The 20176-nt window shown below is 43.8% G+C and overlaps 2 non-coding genes across 2 annotated transcripts; one reads left to right on the top strand and one right to left on the bottom strand.

Annotated features, from left to right (window-relative positions):
• Positions 1-10928: 10928 nt before the first annotated feature.
• Positions 10929-11003, bottom strand: Trnat-ugu (transfer RNA threonine (anticodon UGU)). Its single transcript has one exon. It is a non-coding gene; the product is annotated as a tRNA-Thr (tRNA).
• A 365-nt stretch (positions 11004-11368) lies between these two features.
• Trnat-ugu (transfer RNA threonine (anticodon UGU)) lies at positions 11369-11443 on the top strand. The gene has a single exon. It is a non-coding gene; the product is annotated as a tRNA-Thr (tRNA).
• Positions 11444-20176: the final 8733 nt, after the last annotated feature.

The following is a 20176-nucleotide window of genomic DNA, read 5'->3' as shown; positions in this document are numbered from 1 at the left end:
CACAGGTAATGAGAAGTAGTAGAAATGAGAACAGCGAGAAACTTAACATCAGGATTGATGGTCACGAAGTCAATGAAGTTAAGGAATTCTGCTACCTAGGCAGTAAAATAACCAATGACGGACGGAGCAAGGAGGACATAAAAGCAGACTCGCTACGGCAAAAAAAGGCATTTCTGGCCAAGAGAAGCTTATGAGACTTATTTTCTATCAGAAGGAAGGGTACCATGGCGGGAAGCCATTGTATGTACTGGAAGAGCCTAACATCTGTTTCACTATATGGGATACTGTGCTGGGGATGTATAAAAATATGGAAGCACCAAAAACGCAACACATTATCATTTTTAATACGTTGTTGGAAATCTGTGGCATCCAAAACAGTTTCCAGTTGTTTCTGAATGGATAAATACGTGTCCACTTTCGTTTCCAAGGGAATTCTATACCACTCTTCCCCCAAAATACTGGCAAGACCAGGTAATGAAGATAGTGGTGGATAGCGATCACGCACCATTCTCTCCAAAGAAGACCACAAAGACTCAATAATATTGCGATCTGGTGACAATGGTGTGCAGGGAAGAGGCAACAAAGCCAGGCCTGGACGACGCGAGCGGTCTAAAGAGTGGCCCTGTCGTCTTGGAACAGAGCTTCACCTTAGGGGACCGAACATTATGCCATGGGATGGACCTGATCAACCAAAATGACCACTTTATACTTGGTTGTAAGGCGACCTTGCAGAGTAACCTTGGGTCCCATCGAACAGCATGATATGGCTCCACAGATGAACAGCGAGAGCCTGTCGTGTTTCACTTTTGGGGCGTAAACTCCTCCAGATTGGAAAGAATGTGAAACAAGACTCATCTGGCCAAATGACATTCGACCTTTACTCTATGGTCCAGGTTTCATGGGTTCGGCTCCACGGTTTCCTGTTAGGGGCATATCACTGATGAGCGACTTTGGAAGTCTAGCTCGCCCTGCAATCCTTACGGAGCTCCCTTGGCGTTGGTTTGATGTGTGGTTGCGTTGGCGAGTGCCACATTCAGTTCTGCCATGACTTTTTCAGCTGTCATCTCATTTCTCATCAAATCCTCTCCAATGACCATCTATCACGATCACTCAAAACACTCTTTCGCCCTCGCTGTGATTTAGCGGATGATGTTTTCCCACTTTCCCTGTCCTTTCTCGGGCCCCGCACCAACGCGGGGTCGGCTTTGTTATGACGGATTTGGCTGTGTTAATGGCAGAGGGGGGCCGGGTGCCCTTCCTGCCGCCACCCCGAACCCCCCTGGGACGAAAGTAGTGTACCCCAGCTGTTTGCGTCTAGTGTAAGTCATGAAATATTGCGAACGTTTTCCAAATGTCTGTGAGTCGTGTAACTGAGGCGGAACTGGGGGAAAAGCCCGGTATTCATCTAGCGGAATGTGAAAAACCGCCTAAAAACCACATCCAGGCTGGCCGGCATACAGGCCCTCGTCGTTAATCCGCTGGGGGGGATTCGATCCGGGGCCGGCGCCTACCCGAGTCCAGGAAGCAGCGCGTTAGCGCTCTCGGCTACCCTGGCGGGTTTTCCAACTTTCTCTGTATGTGGTGTAACTTTTCGATACAGTGCCTCTTGGAACACCAAACACTTCTGCTACACTGGCTACGCAAGCGCCCACCATACGAGCACCACTTGTTGGCCCACGTACGAATTCACTTAGCTCCGACATAATGCACTCACAACTACACAGACCACTGTTCTACCACGCCTGGACATTACACAGGTGCCGTTCGTAGTCAAGCACGACAGCGCAACCTGCAGGCTTGACTAGCATCTGCATTTATTTTCAAGCATTCATTTATCGCCATGTTTCCATGTTTTTGTCCAACCATGCGTAATCCGACAGGCGTTCAACAAGTAATATAAAACTTTTTTTCTTGGCCAATTTCGCTTGAAAAAGTAAGGAATTCACTGTCGGACTTCCTGGAATATTTCATCTTCAGAGCCTACATTTTCATGAAGTTTCGATAGGTGGCATCATCGCAACAATGTCGCGCAAACCTGTCCTGTCTCGCGCGTGGCGGCCCACAGCACACAGCTGCGATTACTGTTATGTTTGATTGTGCGGACACTCTCATTCGAGGTGATTGACAGATCAGCATCAAACAACTAGCTGCACAACTGAACGTCTCTGTTGATACTGCTGACTCACTCGTCCACCATTTGGGGTACTCAAAGGCGTGTGCCCGCAGAGATCCACATTGCCTAACTGAAGACCACAAAGAGCAGCGAAGAACCATGTAAGCCGAGTTGCTTGCATGTTACGAGACTGATCGTGACAATTTTTTGTCGAACAGCGTCACAGATCACTTGGTCTTATGTCAAAGCGGTAGGTGGATCAAGACAAAATGTCCAGACACTCTGTGACCAACATGGTACTGAAACAGAGGATGACAGACTAAAGGCCGAAATACTAAATGCCGTTTTCCAAAGCTGTTTCACAGAGGAAGACTGCACTGTAGTTCCTTCGCTAGATTGTCGCACAGATGACAAAATGGTAGATATCGAAATAGACGACAGAGGGATAGAGAAACAATTAAAATCGCTCAAAAGAGGAAAGGCCGCTGGACCTGATGGGATACCAGTTCGATTTTACACAGAGTACGCGAAGGAACTTGCCCCCCTTCTTGCAGCGGTGTACCGTAGGTCTCTAGAAGAGCGTAGCGTTCCAAAGGATTGGAAAAGGGCACAGGTCATCCCCGTTTTCAAGAAGGGACGTCGAACAGATGTGCAGAACTATAGACCTATATCTCTAACGTCGATCAGTTGTAGAATTTTGGAACACGTATTATGTTCGAGTATAATGACTTTTCTGGAGACTAGAAATCTAGTCTGTAGGAATCAGCATGGGTTTCGAAAAAGACGGTCGTGCGAAACCCAGCTCGCGCTATTCGTCCACGAGACTCAGAGGGCCATAGACACGGGTTCACAGGTAGATGCCGTGTTTCTTGACTTCCGCAAGGCGTTCGATACAGTTCCCCACAGTCGTTTAATGAACAAAGTGAGAGCATATGGACTATCAGACCAATTGTGTGATTGGATTGAGGAGTTCCTAGATAACAGAACGCAGCATGTCATTCTCAATGGAGAGAAGTCTTCCGAAGTAAGAGTGATTTCAGGTGTGCCTCAGGGTAGTGTCATAGGACCGTTGCTATTCACAATATACACAAATGACCTTGTGGATGACATCGGAAGTTCACTGAGGCTTTTTGCAGATGATGCTGTGGTGTATCGAGAGATTGTAACAATGGAAAATTGTACTGAAATGCAGGAGGATCTGCAGCGAATTGACGCATGGTGCTGGGAATGGCAATTGAATCTCAATGTAGACAAGTGTAATGTGCTGCGAATACATAGAAAGATAGATCCCTTATCATTTAGCTACAAAATAGCAGGTCAGCAACTGGAAGCAGTTAATTCCATAAATTATCTGGGAGTACGCATTAGGAGTGATTTAAAATGGAATGATCATATAAAGTTGATCGTCGGTGAAGCAGATGCCAGACTGAGATGCATTGGAAGAATCCTAAGGAAGTGCAATCCGAAAACAAAGGAAGTAGGTTACAGTACGCTTGTTCGCCCACTGCTTGAATACTGCTCAGCAGTGTGGGATCCGTACCAGATAGGGTTGATAGAAGAGATAGAGAAGATCCAACGGAGAGCAGCGCGCTTCGTTACAGGATCATTTAGTAATCGCGAAAGCGTTACGGAGATGATAGATAAACTCCAGTGGAAGACTCTGCAGGAGAGACGCTCAGTAGCTCGGTACGGGCTTTTGTTGAAGTTTCGAGAACATACCTTCACCGAGGAGTCAAGCAGTATATTGCTCCCTCCTACGTATATCTCACGAAGATACTATCAGGATAAAATCAGAGAGATTAGAGCCGACACAAAGACATACCGACAATCCTTCTTTCCACGAACAATACGAGACTGGAATAGAAGGGAAAACCGATAGAGGTACTCAAGGTACCTTCCGCCACACACCGTCAGGTGGCTTGCGGAGTATGGATGTAGATGTAGTTGTATAACTGGAAACAAAATGGCGATCCATGGAGTTATGCCACGGCATCTTTCGTCCGAAGAAAAAGTTCAAATCCGTACTCTCTGCCGGCAAAGTTATCATGACAGTCTTCTGGGTGTCTGAAGGGGTTTTTCTGTTTGATGTCCTCCCTCATGGTGCAACGATCAACTCGGAAGTGTATAGTGCTACCCACAGGAAATTGAAGAAGCAACTTCAGCGTGTTCATCGCTAGAAAAATGAAAACGAACCTCTCTTTCTCCGTGTCAACTCGAGGCCTCACCCGAGAAGAGCTCACAAAACCTCAATGGACTGTTCTTTCACGTCCACCCTACAGCCCGGATCTCTCTCTTTCAGACTTGGCCCAATGAAGGATGCACTCCTCGGGAAGCAACACGTGGATGATGGGGAGGTTGCTGCTGCAGCGAGATGTTGGCTCCGACGTCAACCAGGAGAGTGGAACCTTGCGGGAATACAGTTCCTCCAGTAAGGTGGCGTAAGGTCGTTGCATTGAAAGGAGATTATGTTGAGAAGTAGAGTCTTGAAGCCAAAAGAACGGAGAGTATCATGTATTAGAATCCAACCTGGCTTCAGAAAAAAATGTGTTGCATTGCTCATTGAATACCCCTCGTACAACATATCATATTGCTTCAACTTTGGCTGCAAGTTCTATTATTATAATTACACTGTAGTCACTGTACCCTAACTACATAAACACCACTGCTTACTCACTTTTACACGTTGTTCAGTGCGTTGGCTACCACCATCAGCTTCACCCTCGTTGACGACATCACTGTCTTCATGGTCAATTACATTGTAATCATCCTCGCAGTCAGAAATAACTTTCTCCACATCCATATAAACATCCAAGTTCGAACAACTCGCACCTGACAACTCTTGATCCACAGTAAATAAAAGCATGTCGTAGTACCACAAAGCTGGTACATAAATGTCATCGAGAGACGTACCACTAAACCTGCTGTCACAAAATTTCGTCAGTTCTTTTCTAAATGAGCCCCGTAAGCCTTTTTTTCCTTTTACAATACAGTCACGATTCGCTTCGGGGAAAACTGGTTTGCAAAACGCAACCAATGTATCATTAGCCTCAGTCTTTAATTTCCTATTTTTGCAGTCTTTGGATCTTATTTGCCACAAGCACTGCTGGGATTTGTACTTATTTATGAGCTGCATCAAGAAATTCTTGTTCCAGCAACGGGAATCTGCCATGACAGCGTTGGTTACGGACAAGAAGAATATGCGGAAGGGCGCAAAACTTTTGCGTTGCGCCGTGTAGGCGGTCTGAGAAAAATCTGCGAGAGAGCGTACAACAGCATGTGTGAGAACGTCACGCACTTCAGGTATGGACATCTAAATCCGCTGGCGGGCTGGTTCGGACGGCATCAGACCGGTGTCTTAACGTCACATCAGCCCCTGTAACAACACTGCGTTCACGCGGCCATTCTCGAGCGCAGAACTGCGTAGGCTGTCCTGAATCGCGCGGCTAAGAGTGGCCGTGTGTGGACATCTTATCTCTGCACCTGTCGGACTGATACAGAGCTCGAGTATGTCTTACACATATGTCACTGAGATAGCTGAAAAGACTTTACTGTCTCTTGTATCCACCACGTTTTATCTTCTCTAGGTGTGTGTCTGAATTATTTGCTTCAGAACTGCTCGCATTGCTACGCTAAGGTGTTTCATTTATTACATGTCATTAAAAGTGTTTTCATTTAAAGCTGACTTAACTTTGAAGGCAGGAAGACCAAGACCTATTCTATGCATTACAAGTGCAGGACACTTCTCCATCGTACCAACTTCACTTGTACAACTACTGCGAGGAACTGCAGTCGTCCCTAGTGTGTCCAAATAATTTCACACTACATTTACATCTACATCTACATGGATACAATGCAAATCACATTTAACTGCCTGGCAGAGGGTGGTGTATTTCACAATTCTCTATCATTCCAATCTCGTGTAGCGCGCGGAAACAACGAGCACCTATATCTTTCCGTACGAGTTCTGATTCCTCTTATTTTATCATGATGATTGTTTCTCCCTATTGGTCGGTGTCAACAAAATATTTTCGCATTCGGAGGAGACATTTGGTGATTGGAATGTCGTGAGAAGACTCCGCCGCAACGAAAAACGCCTTTGTTTTAGTGACGTCCACCCCAAATCCTGTATCATTTCGTGACACTTTCTCCCCTATTTCGCGATAATACAAAACGGGTTGCCTTTCTTTGAACTTTTTCGATGTACTCGGTCAATCTTATCTCGTATGAATCCAACACCGAGCAGCAGTATTCTAAAAGAGGATGGACAATAGTAGTGAAGGTAGTCTCCTTAGGAGATCTGTTACCTTTTCGAAGTGTCCTGCCAATAAAACGCTGTCTTTGGTTAGTCGTCCGCACAACATTTTCTACGTGTTCCTTCCAATTTAAGTTTTTCGTAATTGTAATTCCTAGGTATTTATTTGAATTTACAGCCTTTAGATTTGACTGGTTTATCGTGGAACTGAAGTTTAATGGATTCCTTTTAGCACTGATGTGGAAGACCTCACACTTTTCGTTATTTAGGGTCAATTGCCAATTTTCGCAACATACAGGTATCTTTCCTAAATTGTTTTGCAATTTGTTTTGATCTTCTGATGACTTTATCTGTCGATAAACGACAGCTTCATCTGAAAACAACCTAAGAGGGCTGCTCAGGTTGTCTCCGAAATCGTTTATAGAGATAAGTAACAGCTAGGGGCCTAAATGTCTTGTGGTAACGCTTTGGCACCATATATTACATGTGAATATGACAAGGTCGTGTCTTATTTACTACAGGAGTACGTGTGTTTAAAGGCAGCAGTTTTATTACACCGAGCTGTAAACAATCGTTGTCGTTAAATTAGGCCATGATTATTGCAGTAATGCTTAGCGAGCGGAGTGTAGCGTAGCAGTGTGTATGAAGGTGGCGGTTCCTCGGACTTGTGGTGCTTTGATCATCGATGAAAGCTGTAATAGCTTGACGATAACGCTGTCACTTCAAAAAAATGGTTCAAATGGCTCTGAGCACTATGGGACTCAACATCTGAAGTCATCTGTCCCCTAGAACTTAGAACTACTTAAACCTAACTAACCTAAGGACATCACACACTTCCATGCCCGAGGCAGGGTTCGAACCTACGACCGTAGCAGCAGCGCGGTTCCGGACTGAAGTGCCTAGAAGCGCTCGGCCACAACGGCCGGCCTGTCACTTAAAACAAAAGAAGTTATGTCTCTCTGTTAAAATCACGGAAGCGTCACGGGTGATCAGTGCCACGCCTAAACTCTAATGGAGTTCTCGTGATTGGTGGTGGTGGTGTAACAAACACAGTAAATACCAGCAGTGTGTGGAACCCAGGAAGTTCCTAACAAAGGGCGAAATGGTAAGATATTTTCATACTTTTGCCTGAAAATTCGGATAATATTTCTGTCAAATCGCTAATTACGTTTTTCTAATCACCATGATTAATTTGAAGATTGTAGACCTTTTCTTACAAAAATATACACTCTTGTCAATCTGACGGACCATTTGTCCATTTACTTCTCTTCGTTTGGCTATGAAAATTCGGACTAGAATCCGTTATGTATTTCGGAGTCTTGTTTTCGCTATGCTGGAAGATTTGACGAAAAAGAAGGAAGGAAGGCGGCATTGTAGCGTCCCATCGGCGGCCGGCCGAAGTGGCCGTGCGGTTAAAGGCGCTGCAATCTGGAACCGCAAGACCGCTACGGTCGCAGGTTCGAATCCTGCCTCGGGCATGGATGTTTGTGATGTCCTTAGGTTAGTTAGGTTTAACTAGTTCTAAGGGACTAATGACCTCAGCAGTTGAGTCCCATAGTGCTCAGAGCCATTCCTCGTCCCATCGGCGCTGAAGACCCTTGAGACGGTGCGCAGTCTGTTTAGCAGAGGGAAAAGAAGGTACGATGTTGACTGAAGATCAAACATCACAACGAGCATCCTTGTCGTTGGACAGGAACAAAAAGTTATTTTACAAGGATGAGCTGGAAAATGACAGCTGCATTCTATTACGAAACGTCCCATCATGAGCTTCATGTGGTCGGGGAAGCCAAGGAAAACGTAAAGGAAGACGACCACACGGAAATATGAATCTCGCTTTTTCCGGGTATGCGTCCACTGAAGTATCCACTGTGCCATCAACTTGGGACATCTGACGGCGTTACTGACGTATTCAATTGAAAAATTCGGAGGAAGAGTGGAAAATAACAGCTTACATGTCGTAGACATAGATACTTTCTGAATAATTAATAGTGAGAGAAGAAATTTTCAGTGTCCTGGGTTCAAGACTCACCCCATCATCTACCTCAGGTGCTTCATAGAAAGCGGAAAAGACATAAATCAGGATGCCCGGTCTGGGATCTGAAACTCACTCTTGCCTTACGTTAGCGTAGTTCCTCTCTTAACGAAACCGCCGGCCTCTGTGGCCGAGCGGTTCTAGGCTACGGTCGCAGGTTCGAATCCTGCCTCGGGCATGGATGTGTGTGACGTCCTTAGGTTGTTAGGTTTAAGTAGTTCTAAGTTCTAGGGGACTGATGACCTCAGAAGTTAAGTCCCATAGTGCTCAGAGCCATTTGAACCATTTTTTTCTTAACGAAACCGTCATGCCGCTTTTGGAAAGGTGGAGAAGACAACGGGCTTGGGGATAGGTGGGGGACAGCAAGCAAATGGTGAAGGGTATTAGGGTGGAGGGGAAAATCAAAAGGAGCCTAGATATTCACAACTGCTACGGACATTAACAAAACCGCAAAGATGCGGCCGCAATTGCTTCGTCGTGACGCGTATTTCTTCTATGCAAGTATCGATAAAAACAAATGTTCCGACTAATTCCTTGGTGACATAGATAGGCAATGGGACTCAGCCTCATGGTACGTATTAATGTAACACGTAGAGGAACAAAGTTTATAGACGAGTGTGCCTCTTTTTGTATATTTGATGGAAGGTCTTATGGGACGAAACTGCAAAGGTCATCGGTCCCTAAGCCTACACACTAATTAATCTAACGTAAACTAACTTACGCTATGGACAACACACACACTCATGCCCGAGGGAGGACTCGAACCTGCGACAGGAGGAGCCGCACGAAACGTGAAAATCCGCCACAAACATCGCGGCTACCCCGCAAGGCTGTGCCTCTTCCTCCAATACCATGAGCCACAACATAACAGTGAAATATATAAAATACACTCTCCTGTAAAAATAGAAATCGTGATACGAGCCAGACAATGTAGAGAAATATGGCGACGAAGTAGCATGAAAAGCGAACAGATGGACAGCAGTTGTAGGTAAGAAATGGTTCAAATGGCTCTAATCACTATGGGACTTAACATCTGAGGTCATCAGTCCCCTAGAACTTAGAACTACATAAACCTAACTAACCTAAGGACATCACCCACATCCATGCCCGAGGCAGGATTCGAACCTGCGACCGTATCAGTCGCGCGGTTCCGGAATGAAGTGCCTAGAACCGCTCGGCCACCGCGGCCGCCCTGTAGGTAAGAGAGTGGATGGCAGACAGACTAAGGAAGTCCTTTGCTGGATTACCAGAGATAACAAAACAGAGAGGTGATAACGTAATGAAGGTTGGCTAGCTGACCCTAGGTAATAAGCAGAGTATGGACGCTCGGAGGTGAAGCCGTAATGAATGGAGAAATCCGGGAGAGGGTTCTAACCTGCAGTAGATGCCAAATGGCTGGCGAGGCCGAACAGAAGAGAGAATAATTATTCAGCGGTAATCATTAAATGATGCGCTGATAGTGTGATTTTTTCTATAAAAATCTTTATTCAAACCAATAACATCACACATGATAACCCACCACCTCATACATTAGTGGGTCTTGAGATCTACAATACATTCAATAATATTTAGCAGCATTTACTGATAGTGTGATTACTGAAGTTTCGTACCGCAGTTAATGTCGTGCAATTAGAAGATACGGAAAGGGTAAGAAATGACAAACACGTCTGATATTCCACTGAGGAACGTTACATAATATCGTAACCGCTGTTCCAGGTCACTCAAATGATCGGTCTTCCACAAATGTTCCCAAATTATAGTAGGTAACAACCTGATTATCTAGTAGACGAGATTAGCGTCAAACTTCGAAAAATTTCTAGGTCGACTAACGTTTCTTATTTCTGTAACTCGAAGTGGTGAAATGATTGTGTGCCTCACTGTAGGAGCAAGAGAAGTGAGTGGCTTCGACGCTACAGCTGGAAGATGATGGGTCACCTTCTGTTCAGCTTACCGTTCGCCAACACTTTGTATAGCTAAAATAGTATCTGCGTGATAAACAATTCACTGCCGATACACAATACCGTCATTATGAAACTGAAATTGATTACCACACATTTCTACTATTCAAGCATCAATAAGTTATGTTGAAAATATTTGTTTAGGCATGGTAAACTACGTAATGTGGCATAAGTTTGTCCATGAAAAACCTCGTTACACCTCTTTTCGAGAATTTCATCATCTCTAGCCCGTCAAGAAGGAGTTATTCAAGTGGAACCAATGCAGTCCATAAAGTAAACAATCGCTCTATATCTCTAATCAACTCATTTTCGGACGTTTCCATCAGGAAGCAACACTTTCCTATCCAATCATTTTTATTGAAAGATTTTATATTGGGCTTCACTGCAACCAATCAAGTCGTTCATAAACCGCGCAAACGATCAGCGTTCGATGCCGATGTCTTGCAAGACAGCAGCTGCTGTAGCCACAGGTGGCCCACGTAGCAGATATGTTGAAAGGAAATGATAATTAAATAGACACCGTAGCTGCAAGCAGGCGTTGATACACTTCATTGGGGACATGTTGAAAATGTGTGCCCCGACCGGGACTCGAACCCGGGATCTCCTGCTTACATGGCAGACGCTCTATCCATCTGAGCCACCGTGGGCACAGAGGATAGTGCGTCTGCAGGGACTTATCCCTTGCACGCTCCCCGTGAGATCCACATTCCCAACATGTCCACAACACTACATTCGTAGTGCGCCTAATAGAGGTAACTGTTCTTTCGGGAACAGATACTACCGTCATATATAGTTAAAAATATGGGTTCCCGGCCTTTGACCTTCTTGTGCGAACGCACACGCTATGCCCGAACTCGTACGGGACTTGGTAGATTAATCTGCCACGAGTAATGAGTATGATGGGCAAACATCTATTAGGCGCACTACGAATGTAGTGTTGTGGACATGTTGGGAATGTGGATCTCACGGGGAGCGTGCAAGGGATAAGTCCCTGCAGACGCACTATCCTCTGCGCCCGCGGTGGCTCAGATGGATAGAGCGTCTGCCATGTAAGCAGGAGATCCCGGGTTCGAGTCCCGGTCGGGGCACACATTTTCAACATGTCCCCAATGAAGTGTATCAACGCCTGCTTGCAGCTATGGTGTCTATTTAATTATCATTTCATTTCGAGCAAAGCTGCATGGTCATCGACGGTAACTGTTCTTTCGGGAACAGATACTACCGTCATATATAATGTTGAAAGGAGTCGCTGCTCATAATAGTACAGTCGCCCACAGCGTCCGAACTACATGAATATAGTTACATTAAAAGCGCTTCACAATTGTTGTTGTTGTTGTGGTCCTCAGTCCTGAGACTGGTTTGATGCAGCTCTCCATGCTACTAAGGCTCTGAGCACTATGGGACTCAACTGCTGTGGTCATAAGTCCCCTAGAACTTAGAACTACTTAAACCTAACTAACCTAAGGACAGCACACAACACCCAGCCATCACGAGGCAGAGAAAATCCCTGACCCCGCCGGGAATCGAACCCGGGAACCCGGGCGTGGGAAGCGAGAACGCTACCGCACGACCACGAGATGCGTCCATGCTACTCTATCCTGTGCAAGCTTCTTCATCTCCCAGTACCTACTGCAACTTACATCCTTCTGAATCTGCTTAGTGTATTCATCTCTTGGTCTCCCTCTATCATTTTTACCCTCCACGCTGCCCTCCAATGCTAAATTTGTGATCCCTTGATGCCTCAAAACATGTCCTACCACCCGATCCCTTCTTCTAGTCAAGTTGTGTCACAAACTCCTCTTCTCCCCAATCCTATTCAATACCTCCTCATTAGTTACGTAATCTACCCACCATATCTTCAGCATTCTTCTGTAGCACCACATTTCGAAAGCTTCTATTCTCTTCTTGTCCAAACTGGTTATCGTCCATGTTTCACTTCCATACATGGCTACACTCCATACAAATACTTTCAGAAACGACTTCCTGACACTTCAATCTATACTCGATGTTAACAAATTTCTCTTCTTCAGAAAAGATTTCCTTGCCATTGCCAGTCTACATTTTATATCCTCTCTACTTCGACCATCATCAGTTATTTTACTCCCTAAATAGCAAAACTCCTTTACTACTTTAAGTGTCTCATTTCCTAATCTAATCCCCTCAGCATCACCCGATTTAATTTGACTACATTCCATTATCCTCGTTTTGCTTTTGTTGATGTTCATCTTATATCCTCCTTTCAAGACACTATCCATTCCGTTCAACTGCTCTTCCAAGTCCTTTGCTGTCTCTGACAGAATTACAATGTCATCGGCAAACCTCAAAGTTTTTACTTCTTCTCCATGAATTTTAATACCTACTCCGAATTTTTCTTTTGTTTCCTTTACTGCTTGCTCAATATACAGATTGAATAACATCGGGGAGAGGCTACAACCCTGTCTCACTCCTTTCCCAACCACTGCTTCCCTTTCATGCCCCTCGACTCTTATAACTGCCATCTGTTTTCTGTACAAATTGTAAATAGCCTTTCGCTCCCTGTATTTTACCCCTGCCTCCTTCAGAATTTGAAAGGGGGTATTCCAGTTAACATTGTCAAAAGCTTTCTCTAAGTCTACAAATGCTAGAAACGTAGGTTTGCCTTTTCTTAATCTTTCTTCTAAGATAAGTCGTAAGGTTAGTATTGCCTCACGTGTTCCAACATTTCTACGGAATCCAAACTGATCTTCCCCGAGGTCCGCTTCTACCAGTTTTTCCATTCGTCTGTAAAGAATTCGCGTTAGTATTTTGCAGCTGTGACTTATTAAACTGATAGTTCGGTAATTTTCACATCTGTCAACACCTGCTTTCTTTGGGATTGGAATTATTATATTCTTCTTGAAGTCTGTGGGTATTTCGCCTGTCTCATACATCTTGCTCACCAGATGGTAGAGTTTTGTCATGAATGGCTCTCCCAAGGCCATCAGTAGTTCTAATGGAATGTTGTCTACTCCCGGGGCCTTGTTTCGACTCAGGTCTTTCAGTGCCCTGTCAAACTCTTCACGTAGTATCTTATTTCCCATTTCATCTTCATCTACATCTTCTTCCATTTCCATAATATTGTCCTCAAGTACATCGCCATTGTATAAACCCTCTACATACTCCTTCCACCTTTCTGCCTTCCCTTCTTTGCTTAGAACTGGGTTGCCATCTGAGCTCTTGATATTCATACAAGTGGTTCTCTTCTCTCCAAAGGTCTCTTTAATTTTCCTGTAGGCAGTATCTATCTTACCCCTAGTGAGACAAGCCTCTACATCCTTACATTTGTCCTCTAGCCATCCCTGCTTAGCCATTTTGCACTTCCTGTCGATCTCATTTTTGAGACGTTTGTATTCCTTTTTGCCTGCTTCATTTACTGCATTTTTATATTTTCTCCTTTCATCAATTAAATTCAATTTTTCTTCAGTTACCCAAGGATTTCTATTAGCCCTCGTCTTTTTACCTACTTGATCCTCTGCTGCCTTCACTACTTCATCCCTCAGAGCTACCCATTCTTCTTCTACTGTATTTCTTTCCCCCATTCCTGTCAATTGTTCCCTTATGCTCTCCCTGAAACTCTCTACAACCTCTGGTTCTTTCAGTTTATCCAGGTCCCATCTCCTTAAATTCCCACCTTTTTGCAGTTTCTTCAGTTTCAATCTGCAGTTCATAACCAATAGATTGTGGTCAGAATCCACATCTGCCCCTGGAAATGTCTTACAATTTAAAACCTGGTTTCTAAATCTCTGTCTTACTATTATATAATCTATCTGATACCTTTTAGTATCTCCAGGATTCTTCCAGGTATACAACCTTCTTTTATGATTCTTGAACCAAGTGTTAGCTATGATTCACAATTAAGAACCAAAATTCAGATAGGCACCAATAGCAATTGAAAAAGACGCCACATTGCTATAGGAATCTGTAGTAAATACAGTTCGGTAATAATAAGAGGGAATTGTGTCGTAAAACATGTCACCCACGAAAGTTGACGAAAATTTACATAGAGGAATTTTCGGTCATAATGCTGCCGATCTTAGTCAGTCTAATTGGAGTCTCCATTAGGACTGCTGATATTATTAAAATATCGGGCATCCGATACATCGATAATTAACAAAATGTCAATATCGCCACACCATATATCGAAAATAAGTATCGATATATCTAGGGAGAAATGTCGACGTATTGGCAAGGGTTGATGAAGTTGTGGATACTATGCCACGACGAATACAGGCATGGATCAGTGCAAGGGTATGTGGTACTGTGTATTAGAGGTACAAGTGTATACAGCAATCTCGACCACCACCTCTTAAGATCTCGTTGTATGGTGGTACAACATGCAATGTGTGGGTTTCATGAGCAATAAAAATGGCAGAAATGATGTTTATGTTGCTCTCTAATCCAGTTTTCTATTCAGTTTCCGGAACTCTCGGAACCGAGGTGATGCAAAACTCTATTTGATGTGTGTAAATTTTGTATAAGTTCACAAAATGACAACAAAACCTATCAACTATTTCGGTATTACGCGTGTAGGAACGTCGGTATACGTGAGTACGTGTTTTGATTCTCCAAGAAAATAATGTATATAAGAACAGAAATTACGGAATTTGACTATTTTGACAAAAAGTTAGCGCGCAGGAATGCGCTTTAACTGTGCGACAGAGAGGAGTATCCGACAGCTAGATAAATACTGAGTGATCTCTGTGAAAAAATTAATTAGTCTGGCTCGGAGACCTCCGTTCTTTTTGTTCTCCGCTCACTTTGGTTATTGATTTAGGAAGTATAATGATGGACAAAAATTTTTAAAGGAGTGCAGAGGCGTATCAGCAACGACAACGAAGTTTTATATAAAAATGACTTACTGTGTACTGAGAACAATTGTCTTGTAGTGAACTTCGATAAAACTTAGGTCCCACAAAACCACACTTCAACGGAAACGTATGACTGAAATTACCTACAGTTACTTTTGTGTAGCGTATATCGGCGATTTGAGTGATCTGTGTACTGAGGAAGGGTCAGTAAGAGCTGCAAACAAGTTTTGGGAAGGTAGGGAATGTTCTCTGTCGTATGACGGCGAGAAGTCGAAAGTAAAGTCCTGACAGCGGCACACTAGTACCCGCTCCCTGTCACGCACAGAGTCTCGTAAATAAAGTGCTTTCGGATGTGACACGATACCATCATGATGACTCAGATGTAACCAAAATTAGTTATATAGTTTCCTTAACAACTTTCTCGCTGGACGTTTCTACAAGGTCCAACAGAACGTAAATTTATCAGCTGAAACGTCCCCTTCGAAAAATTATTGAATTACGTGATGATAAATCTCTTACATTATTTGTTTTTCAAACAGCTGAGCAAAACTGAACGTACTCAGACATTTCGCTCTTTACCTATTCTGATCAACACTAAACTGACACACAATATTTTTAGCGCAACGCAATCTGACTTTTAATAATCCCTACAAAAGAATGGCCCTGACTAACATTAACCTATACCTTTCGCAAATCACTTACCTCACAAAAATCTTCGTTACTCGAACTACTGCAATACAGCGAGCGTCACAATTGCCAGCTAAGTAAAAGATTCAAACTGCTGAAGGCACTAACTGCTGATAGGCATAGTTAGCAAATGAAAGATTTTGATAGAGAACAAACAATGTATTTACCTTAATAGTGTTCAAAAGTCATAATATATATAGCAGTTCATGACATCCATTCTTACAAATGTACTGTGTCTGATGGACACACGTCCAGATCATCCGCTCTCAAAAATCCACCATCTCACTTCCGCACATCCACCACTGCTGGCGGATCACCTCCAACTGCGCAACGCTACGCGGTGTTAACAGCCAACAGCCCAACACCACAATAGCGAATATTACAACAATGCCCGAAACGTAGGGCGCGATGGCCGCAGACCATGGGGGCAGTATTATGCTTGAGGGCCAATCACTGGGGCATCCATGGAAAGTGTTCCTAATGAAGACACCGTATAAGTGCTGGTCTATGTGAATATTATTTCGGCGATATACATCTGTTCATACTTAATGTCTTCCCTGACGTCGAAGTCATCTTATAGCAGAATAACTGTCTGTGTCCCAATGCCAGAACGTGCTGCTGTGGTTTGAGGAGCATCATATTGAGCATATGATTACGTTTTGGCCACGAAATTCGGCTGATCTGAATCCCATGGAACACATCTGTGATAGTGAGGAGTGCCAGCTTCGCGACCAAAAGCCACCGGCCCACAATCTAGGGGAACTGCGACGTATGTGTACAGACATCTAGTGTTACATACCTCCCGAAACTTACGAAGGACTTATCGAGTCCGTGTCTCGTAGAATCGCTGCAGTATTATGTTCCAAAGGTAGATCAATACGCTAATGTTTTGACTCATCAGTGTATATTACGAGGGGAATTTAGTAATGTATTGCAAAACATTTTTTTCTCGGCCATCTGCGGTTGAAAAAATGCTGACTTACTTGTTTCATGAAATTCCGATAGTCGGTGGCGCTACACGTTGACTTCAGACTGGCGTCTGTAACGGAGGTGTTTTCCAAGCAGAGAACTGTTATTGGGTTTCTTTTGGTGGAAAAACGGAACATCGCTTTGATATTTTCTACAGAGGCCTGGCAGTGAACAAAAGACATGGTGAGTCGTTGGGCGAGGCGTGTGTCATCGTCGCAACAATGTCTCGCAAATCTGTCCTATCTCCCACGTGCCGGCCGGCCGCACACAGCTGCGAGTCCTGCAGTGTTGAAACGTGCGGACACCCTCATTCGTGCTCAAGCGTGCAAGGGATAAATCCCTGCAGTCGCGCTATGCATCTGTGTCCTCAGTGGCTCAGATGGATAGAGCGTCTGCCCAGTAAGCAGGACATCCGGGGTTCGAGTCCCGGTCGGGACACACATTTTCGGCTGTCCCCATCGAGGTATATCAACAACACCTGTCGGCAGCTGAGAGTTTCAATTAATTATCATTTATTCTAAGAGAAGCTGCTCGGTCATCAGGGGGAGGGGGGTGGTATCTGTTCTTTCGAGAACAGTTACTATCTTAATAGATATATTATATACAGGGTGTCCCAGCTATCTTGTCCACCCAAAATATCTCTGGAACAATAACAGCTATTGGAAAACGACTTTCACCGGTATCAATGTAGCGCTGGGGCCCATGAATGTACATATTTGGAAACATTCTAAAACGAAAGCATATGTGTTTTTTAAGGGGCTCCGGAACGCCCTATACTTGCGATGTTAAAATAACGCTTATAAATTACATCTTTCCTCACAAAGTATTTGAGGTAGGAAGTTGAACTTTTTACAGATTATTTATTGGAATATGGTCTACAACTTAACACAGGGATTTTACAAAATTTTAGTTCAGTTATTAAAGATGATTTTTTTTCAATTGTAATGAAAATTCACAACATTTTTTTGCAATTTTTTATTTATATATTCAAAAATATACAGTTTTTTGGAAAAAGGCTGTGTTAAATTATGCAGAAGGTACTGTGTAACATTTACTGAAAGTTTGAAACAAATATGTTTGGAAGATCCTTAGAAAACATGTAATTAGTATGAGAAAATAAAAGTTTTGGGAATCGAGCGACAAAGATTGGATTAACTTTTTAGTGCATTCCAGGTCCATAGGATGGATTATCTTCATCCTCTGCAAACTCCTCCTCCAGCTTCCTCTTGTTCCTCCTCCTGTTTACTCTTGCTTGTATTTCTAGACTCTTTACAGCCCTGTCTGCAGCCCGAAGGCGTTCCTTGTCTAAAGCAAGCATCGCTCGTACCATGTTAGAACCTATCTTCATTCCCATATTTCTAAATACCTTGCACCTTACAATGTTGCCATCATTGAAAGTCGCAACAGCATCATACACACCAAAGTGAAGTGTTTCTATTCCAACAAATACAGTCTTGGGGATTCTCGACCATATAACACTATTTACACTTTCATTGGGGTTTTGAGTTTTTCCGTGAATACACTTTTTCAACAGTTCAGGTGCTGCTAAGTCTCTGAAAATAGGTTTTATTCTTTATCTCACATCACTAAAATGTACCTGATGAACACGGACGTTAATAATAACACCATTTGACAGCAGTTTAACAGCGCCACAGTGAGTCACGCCCATGTAGAACACATTTCAAAAAAAATTTAAAAATAGTTGTAGTCTTCGGAATTGAATAAATTATATATCTATTAAAAGGCAATAGTCTGCAGATTCAGAAAACGCAAAAAAGTAAAAATTGAACTTTTCATGATTTTGAGCCTTTCCGGAGCCCCTTAACACAAACTTATGTTTTTTTAAATGGACCTCCTATATTTTTTCTTCAGCAATCCATAGCATGACACTGCACATACACAATGGCGTTGATTGCATCGCAATATTCCCATTACATCCCGAGATAGTGACGCTTGAAACACCCGACATGCGCTGCTAGCGCACGTCCTGAGGCTCAGGCGTGAACCCCATGCTGCCCGTAATCGCAATGTGATTGACAAGTAAGCGTCCCTCTTGATAAGTATGGAGGTGTGATTACACATGTCAATCACATCGCTATTACGGGCAGCATGGGGTTCACGCCTGAGCCTCAGGATGTGCTCTAGCAGCGCATGTCGGGTGTTTCAAGCGTCAACTTCGTGTCTCAATATCTCGGGATGTAATGGGAATATTGCGATGCAATCAACGCCATTGTGTATGTGCTTTGTCATGCTATGGATTGCTGAAGAAAAAATATAGGAGGTCCATTTAAAAAAACATAAGTTTGTGTTAAAAAACATATATGCTTTCGTTTTAGAATGTTTCCAAATATGTACATTCATGGGCCCCAGCGTTACATTGATACCAGTGAAAGTCGTTTTCCAATAGCTGTTATTGTTCCAGAGATATTTTGGTTGGACAAGATAGCTGGGACATCCTATATATATATATATATATATATATATATATATATATATATATATATATATAGTTAAAGGTTACCCGGCCATTGACCTTCGTCTGTGGGAATGCGCAGAGTTTGCCCGAACTCCTATGGGAATCGTCACCTAGTTGGCGCGAGTAATGAGTGGATGGGCAAATATCTGTTAGGAACATTACGTATGTATCTAGAATGAAATTTCCACTCTACAGCGGAGTGTACGCTGGTATGAAACTTCCTGGCAGATTAAAACTGTGTGTCGGACCGAGACTCGAACTCGGGACCTTTACCTTTTGCGGGCAAGAACTCTACCGACTGAGCTACCCAAGCACGACTCGCGCCCCGTCCTCAGCTTTAATTCCGCCAGTACCTCGTCTCCTACCTTCCAAACTTCACAGAAGCTCTCCTGCGAATCTTGCAGAACTAGCACTCCTGGAAGAAAGGATATTGCGGAGACATGGCTTAGCCACAGCCTGGAGGATGCTTCTAGAATGAAATTTTCACTCTACAGCGAAGTGTGCTCTCATATGAAACTTCCTAGCAGATTAAAACTATGTGCCGGACCGAGACTCGAACTCGGGACCTTTGTCTTTCGCGGGCAAGTGCTCTACCGACTGAGCTACCCAAGAACGACTGAGGTTCGCAGGAGAGTTTCTGTGAAGTTTGGAAGGTAGGAAAAGATATCCTGGCGAAAAAGATGTGGGGGCGGGTCGCGAGTCGTGCTTGGGTAGCTCAGTCGGTAGAGCACTTGCCCGCGAAAGCAAAGGTCCCGAGTTCGAGTCTCGGTCCGGCACACAGTTTTAATCCGCCAGGAAGTTTCATTATCTTCGTAGATTGTGGACAGTTGGGAATGTGGGTCACACGGGAAGCGTGCAAGGGA

Source organism: Schistocerca nitens, chromosome 1, assembly GCF_023898315.1.
Source record: "Schistocerca nitens isolate TAMUIC-IGC-003100 chromosome 1, iqSchNite1.1, whole genome shotgun sequence".
NCBI classification, from domain to species: Eukaryota; Metazoa; Arthropoda; class Insecta; order Orthoptera; family Acrididae; genus Schistocerca; species Schistocerca nitens.
Note: the sequence above shows the minus strand (reverse complement) of the source record. Positions and strands in the feature narration are given on the sequence as shown.